Source organism: Cupressus sempervirens, chromosome 1, assembly GCF_028749045.1.
Source record: "Cupressus sempervirens isolate cs-2001-9-10 chromosome 1, ASM2874904v1, whole genome shotgun sequence".
NCBI lineage: Eukaryota > Viridiplantae > Streptophyta > Pinopsida > Cupressales > Cupressaceae > Cupressus > Cupressus sempervirens.
The window spans coordinates 717,315,866-717,324,110 of NC_143118.1; the positions used below are offsets into that span (position 1 = coordinate 717,315,866).

General features: G+C 32.5%; 1 pseudogene; it reads right to left on the reverse strand.

The window, feature by feature from the left end:
- Positions 1–589: 589 nt before the first annotated feature.
- On the reverse strand, positions 590–2,053 carry LOC149579959 (peroxiredoxin-2B pseudogene; annotated as a pseudogene).
- Positions 2,054–8,245: the final 6,192 nt, after the last annotated feature.

The window sequence follows — 8,245 nt, forward strand, 5'->3', positions numbered from 1 at the left end:
TGTGATATGTCTTACCATATTTTGTCTTAGTAATAGTTTTTAAAAAGGGGAAACAATGATACCACTAACTATCATCTATGCACATGTTAAAAAGAAGGTGTCAAGGGTAGAGATCATGTTCCACTCTAACAACCCAAATCAAATGAGAAAAGTGTAGTCTATCAAGAGTTGGTAGTGTTTAAAGTATGTTTTTCATTTTTATTATAGCCCATTTCTAAGTAACCCAATAAATACACAAGAAACATTCTATAGAGAAGGGCTAGTAGTGTTTGGAGAGCATTCCAATTACATCATACCCACTGTTACTTCTTCGGTAAGAACTAAATTGTTCATAGAAACTAGGGAGGGAGGTTGTTAGACATTTTAAGGGCATTGATCCATCTATTGATGTTAAATTTTAGACCGTGGTCAATAGATTTTGCACACATAAATTGGGTGGCTAGGCCTCGAGAATAAAAAAATAAAAGAAAACTGCTAGCAGTGGCTAATTACATTATCATACAATTCCTCACAGTAGTTATAAAACCAAGAAAAGTTATTGAAAACAATAGGTGAAGTTCAAAAACACTGAGATGAGAGAGAAATGGGATCATCTTTCCATGCTTGGATTAAGAGGAGGTGTCATCATGGCAATCCCTTGTTGTTGCCTTTGCTCATTCCAATCCAACCTACATGACACCAAAACACAAATCAATTGAAATACTCCAAAGCTTAAGATCTAGAAGCACAAATGTATGCATCCTAGGATGCTCTCTTTTTTGTTGGTGGCTTGGAATAATGCTTCACTAGTTGGTCATCTTCATTTGGATAGCAACTATATCTTCTTGGGTGAAACCCTGATGCATGCAAGGTGGCATATAATAGAAAACCAATTGATTGCTAAGAATGAAACTCTCCCTACAATTCAATTGGCACCACCCAACTTTGTGATGGACAAAGCTTATTAGTTGAGGGCCCAGCTAGTTGTGATTGAGAAGACTTTTGTATGAAGCTATCTCAGAATACAAATTCATAGGTGTTCAACCTATTAGGCTTTAGCCCACTCTGATAACCAAGTGGAGGTGTAGGATCTAAGAGTCTAGACTATCTAGAAGATATAGTCACTAGAGCCTTGGAAGAGAAGAAGAACCTAAAATAATGGAATCCCTCCAACTCTTGGCCTAGGTCCGAGGAGTTCCACTTAGGGTATGCTAGCTAATCTGTGGAAAGCAAAAATGGGAAAAGCCACAAGTGGATTTGTCAATATTACCCAGCACACAAATGAAGCCCCAATTTTGCTAAGACTATTAAAGTTGAATGAAAAAAATCAAATAGATTCGACACCTAAATTTATTTTTTGATTTATGTCTATTTCAACACCAGACAATTAGCATCTAAATTTTGACTTTCAATCAAGGACCATATTTTATTATTTACTAGCTTGAATTTACTAAATGTCTACCCAACGTCATTCCCACCAATGACTTCCTATTATGCCTCATATTGCAATTGTCTATGAGGTATAGAGGAAATCCCTAATCCATTGAGGACTCGATTCTATATCCCTAACAATCTTTTTGAATACATATCTAAATATCTGAATTACCTTATAACTCTATAAAAATCATACATACTACTGATGAGAATTATGTCATCAACACCCTTGGCCTTCAAATCCTTGGCCTTCTCAATAAACCCAGGAACATGCTTTAGGCTACAACAACAAAATTTAATTGTAAACAAAATTTTTTAATGATTTATCAATCACTTCTACACAATCAAATAACAACCAGCACCATAAAACACTTAATAAACCCTAGAAGCTTTTTTTTTTTAATTGCCCCAAAACAAGAGTCATGTAGAGAAAAAAGTGAGGAACAAACCCTAATTAATACTGTCAAAAAAAATTAGAAATGGAAGTACCTGCAAGTAGGAGTGAAGGCGTTGGGAATGTCAAAGAGAATGATCTTTTTGCTAGCTACGAGAGAGTGAATAGATGCTACAGATTATCCTCTTCATTGAAGTAAGCAAGGGTTCTATTTGGAATCTTATCACCAACAAAAATCGAAGCCATTGCAGGATTGGATCTCTTCTATGACATAATATACTTCATACACTTTTTCCTTTTTTTTTGTTATGACCCCAAGTTTGTCAACATTTTGACCAACTTGGGAAAACATAAGTTGGTCAAAATTTTGACTAACTCGAGCATAAGATCCTCATTTGGTTGAAATTTTGACCAACGCAAGGATGAAAACAAAACGAAAAAAAGATGAAATCATAACTTTGGTCAAATTTTTTGGTAGAAAAACAAGTGCAAATGTACTAGTGATCCAAATGCAAGTTAAAAAAATCAAAGATAATCTTTTTAGAAATTGTAGGATTTTTAAGAGTTTGTATAGTAAATTGAAAGTTCTCCGCATTATTTTCAAGAAACACCAAAGAAGTTGTGTTTTCCATGGTGTATGCATGTTGATTATCTTTCTAGGTAAGATTTGAATTGTATAAGAAGAGAATTCTAAAAGCACATCAAGAGCCAAATCTCTATATTATGTCATTTTATCATTCTTACTTTGATAAGCTCCTTAAACTTGTTCAACAATCAATTTTGAATCTCCATATATTTGCAAGTGTTTGATGTTAAGGGATGACGTTGCTTGTAAACCAGCTATATACTCTGCAATGTTATTAGTACAAGGAAAGGTTGATTTATATGATAAAGGGATTAAATTTTTTGTAGGAGGAATTAAGATAATACCAACACCAGATCCTATCTTACATTTAGATCCATCAAAATACAATGCCCAACTATCATCTTGTTGAATAGCTAGAATATTATCATCAGGAAATTCCATTAAAGTAAGACATGTTTCCAAATAAGGACAAGGAGCTTCTACTAAACAATCTATTAAAGTGTTTCCCTTAATATATTTTTGAGAAAATAAATTAAGATCCACTTTTGTAAGTAACATCACTCACTTTGCCAAATGGCTAGAGAGATCAGTTTGTGAGAAAAGATGTTTCAAATGATCAAATTTAACATCACATTGACTTCAAAATTTCTAAGATAATGCCTCAGTTTTTGACATGCACAAACTACAACAAGACATTGTCTTTCCAAATCTATATATCTTGTTTCATAATCAAGTAAATTTTGACTAATGTAATACATAGGTCTTTCCTTGCCATCATCATTTTGAGCTAACAAGGCACTTACGACCTTTGAAGTTGTTGAAGTATATAAGTGAAATGGCTTATCAAATTTAGTTGGTTGCAAGATAGGAGGATTTGCAAGATAATCCTTAAATTGCTCATAAGTTTTTTTGCACTCATCATTCCAAGAGAAAGTGATATCCTTTCTAAGCAAGGAAGTAAAAGGAATTGTTCAATTAGCTAACTTAGAAACAAAGTGACAAATAGCTTGTATCTTTCCTTGTAAATTGCATAACTCAGATATATTCTTAGGAGGAGGCATATTAACAATAGCATCAATATTTTCAATATCAACTTCTATGCCTCGCTTAGAGATTATAAATCCTAATAATTTACCAGAGTCAACTCCCAAAACACATTTTTTTAGGATTCAATCTCATGTTGTAACTTCTAATCCATTCAAATATTTTTCATAAAATAGTAACATGATCTTCTCTATGTATAGACTTTGCTAAAATATCATCCACATAGTCTTCAAGAATGTTATGGATGTAATCATGAAAGTCAAAGTCATATTGTGTTGATAAGTTGCTCTTGCATTCTTTAATCCAAAAGGCATCATGACCCAACAAAATGTTCCCCAAGGTGTTATAAATGTAGTTTTAAATTGATCCTTAAGAGGAATAAATATTTGATTATATCCATAAAACCATCTATAAAAGATAACAAATCATGACCATTGTTGAATCCACAATCATATCAATATTAAGAAATGGGAAATCATTCTTTCAGGATGCTAAGTTTAAATCTCTAAAATTGGTACACACATCCTTATCTTATTTTCTCCTTTTGAAATAGGCATAATGTTTGAAATCCAAATGGATTAATCAATAGAATGAATAAATCCAGAATCCAATAACTTTTCAATTTCGCTTTTAACTAATAAAGCAATTTGAGGATTCATGTTTTGAATTTTTTTCTTCAGAGGTTTCACATTTGATTTTTTTAAAATATTATGAGTAATGATCTTAGAATCAATACTCGACATATCTGAATATCTCCAAGCAAAAATATACTTAAATTCCAGTAAAAGGGAACTCAACTGATCACACTCATCCTAATTCAAACATTTCCTAGTCTTTATTATCTTCTCAAGATTATTCATGTCTGTTTGAATATCAACAGTCTCAATTATTAACAAATCATTGTGTATCAAAGAATCCATCAGTAAAGAAAGAATGTCCTTATTATCATTTTCTCCAAAATAAGCATCTACATTTAAACAATAAGGCTTCCTTTGCTTGTGATCGAACTTAGATAAATCATCATAAATCCTAAAAAAATCCATTAAACTTTCATCTTCAAGAAAAAAATCCAAAGTAGGTGCTTGATTTATGTCAATAAGTAGTAAGTTAACCAATTTCAACTAACCACCACATATATGATTGACATTAAGAGGAAAAGATAATGGTTGTTTACACCGATTAAAGCCTAATCCATATGTATGATCATAAATTTCATTATCCAAAAGTACTTGCATACCTTGCTAATATTTACCACATCCTTTTCCATTAAATCTTGATTTCTTAAGAAAATGATAACCAAAACCATACCAATCATCTATTTCAGACGGAGTCCAAGGAGCAGCATATGTCACAATATTAGAACAATTAGGTTTTATCATTTCAATCATTCATTAATCGAAGTAGCAACAAAATTACTTTTTAATTCCTTAGTAAGTGGAGAAGAAATAAAAATATGTTTCTCAAATTCAGTTTTTTGCTTCATAAATTCCAAATCAGAGACCTTATATTCGTTAATAAAAGTAGGATTAAAATCCAATGTCCCCTATTCATCCTCAGTTAGAGAAGAAGATGAAGCTTCTGGCTGTTGAATCTCAAGTTATTTTTCAATCTCTTTACATGGTTGAAGAGCCTCAGAGATCTTAACATATTCAACATTTAAGCAAAGATTTGATGCATCATCTACATGCAATGTTTATATTAAGTTGTTATAGATAAACCAAACCGTATGATGAAGAGTAGAAGAAATTGCACGCATAGTATGTAACCAAGGTATTCCTAACAAAAGATTATAATTGAGAGGACCAATAATAACATAAATAAGTGTATTCAAAATAACTAGACCCACTTTAATAAGTAAAGTAATAATGCCCAAAGTTCACTTCATAGTATTATCAAATCCATGTATAGGAACATTATCAAGTTGAATAGTAATAAGATCAGTGTTAATTTCTTTAAGCATTTCTATGCAACAAATATTAAGTCCAAATCCAATTTCAATTAATGTTCTTCAAATGATACTTTGATTAATAGAAACAATAACCATAAGAGCATCATATTGATTATGCACCTTGAGAGAAGGTAAATCATCATCAGAAAATACAATTTTAGGTATAGAAGGCATAGCATGCATGCAATTCAAAATAGAATTAATATTGTCTTGATTAGCAGGAAAAGTAGGAAGATTAGATTAAAAAAATTGTAATGCCTCATAATATGTTAGAGAAGTTTGAAGTAACTCCCATAAAGATATCTGAGTAGGATTAGCACGTAATTGATCAACTAAGTTATACTCCTTAAAGGTAGAAGAAAACTTAGGATCTTGAGGAAGCATAGGTTGAGAAGGCGGTAAAGATACCAAAATAGTAGGATGAGGGTTATTCTATGTGCGATAAGCATGTGAAATTGAATTAGTGTTATCAAAGAAATCCAAGGATCTCTAGGTTTACCCTTAATAATTAGTTGAGGACATCCTTTAACCATCATCAAAAGTGTAGGATATATCATCTTAGGTTTGTCAATGTTGCATATAGTGGAAAATGAAGGTAACTATGCACACACCCTATGGTAAAGGTCAATCATAGAGGTTGCACAGGAGAGTGAAATAGGAATAGGATCAATGGAGGTCTTATTCAAAACATTTTCAATCTCACTTTCATGTACCTCACTAAGGAATCTATTCTTATTTACAATAAAAACTTCATCAAAGTGTTCCAAACAAAAATCATACATATTGAAATATGAAAAGCATGAAAACATAAATGTTTTTGTATTTTTAAAGAAATTTTGCAATTTTTTTTGAAACATATAAATAAAGGAAATCTAATTAACATGTAAGATCTAACACAAGATGCAAATATAACACCAAAAAGAAAGAGTTTTCTATTGCAGGTTCACCAAAATGAATAAGGTAAAAATGGATCTATGCCAATGCGTAGGATATTCACCACTATTCATTAATTTTTTTAAGATTTGATATCAAATAAGTAATAGAAAATACTTGAAATTTGACAAGATAAGACATGTACCTCAAAATGAAACCAATATAAAAATACCTATTCTCTGATGCCCGTGTACAGTTTATGGAAAATCTGTTGTCCATTTTGGACTGGAAATGTCAAAATGGAGAAAACCCAAAAATATTTTGTCTGTTTGAAAGGGAGGTCGACCTTGACCCTATTGGCAGGGTAAAATTGTGTCCTAAGGTACAATTGCATCGTGGAAAGTTAACCTTGACCTTTTCTGCTCTGATGAAAATTTCATTCACGGATCTCAAAAGTTTTTCGAAAAGGGTATCCAAATTTGCACTCTAATCTTCAAAAAAACTCTTACATATATCTAAAAATTCCCATTTTGGTGATTTCCATCTCCACAAAAAGCCAGATATAATAGAATGTGTGTGTGTATATTGAATGTCTAATTCTAAGATCTAATCTACTAGATTGAAACCCTAGCATGAACATATATGTATATGTATGAGAAAGCAATGCATTGATTTTAATAAGGTAAGAAAGCATACCAAGCTCCCAAGGCTAAATTACTCCTACCAAATCCATAATCCGTAATTACTATCCCATGATTGTATTTTTGAATTCTTGAATATCAATAATGGCAGATCAAGGGAAACTAAATCTCTCTTGCTCTCGAATAGATGTCTACAAAGGTATAAAAATGCTTGATATCCAAAATAGTTTGATCTCACATATCATTCTTTTGCAGTCTTACAACTTTATAACATCATCTCTTGATTTTAGTTATCGCATTCATATTCTCTCTTCTCTAGTTCAAGTCTAGTTCCTCTAGTTGTAGAAAGATACAAATGAGAGTCTTTATAGAGGCTTCAAGGTGAGGTTCCTAGAGTAATGTGAGGACCCATTTTTCAAATTTCACCTTGATTTATGGTCCAATCAACATAACCAATTAAGGAGGGGAAGCAATTAAATGAATCTCAAACTAACCCCTTTCTGTATTGGAATTTGAAAACTCGACACTAATTTTACAGCTCTCTAAGACCAAAAAAGAAAAAGGGATCAAACTCCTAGAGAGGTCAAGGACAACCTCAACCCTAACCTAGGTCAAGGTTGACCTCAAGCTTGCCCTAGTTTAGGGTTGACCTAGGAATCATCATCAGACAAAGCATAAAAATGGGGATTCTAAGGATGCCTGGAAACCTAGAAATGATGTCAAAACAAGATTAAATGCTTGGAATAGACACAAAGTCCTATAACAAATATGATAAAGGCTAGGATGACCTATTCCTAATTCCTACCCAAAAAATAGAGCCATAGATGAGGGAAATTAAGGAGAATCTTTGAGATCCTAACCCTAATTTCACTTAAAACGAAGGAATCAAGTGTTGAATGCATCCTAAATGAAAATATATCATGATAAATATACTAAAAGAGGATGCTAAACCTACCAAGATGGAAGTTCTTCCATTTTAAGATGACACAGCTTCCAAAAGATCTCCTCCTTGCTAATATTTTCTTTCCCCTTTTTCCTACAGCGTTCTTCCTCTTAGGTGGCAGTCTTAGTATCATCCCTCATTGTCACGGTAGCTTGCGGCCTTTTAAACTCCTCCTTTATACCCCTTTTGATTTTAAACACATCCCAAAAGGATCTCTTTACCCATTCCTTAACATTCCTCCTAGCATTTTTGAGTTTATGGGTTAGCCTGAACATAGCACTCCCATCCACTCTAATATTCCACCATTCTTCCACTTTATTATGAAGTCTAGATGGGATTGCCAGATAATTTCATACCTAAAGGGTTTAGGCCCACTCACAATTTCATTCTCCCAATTGAACAT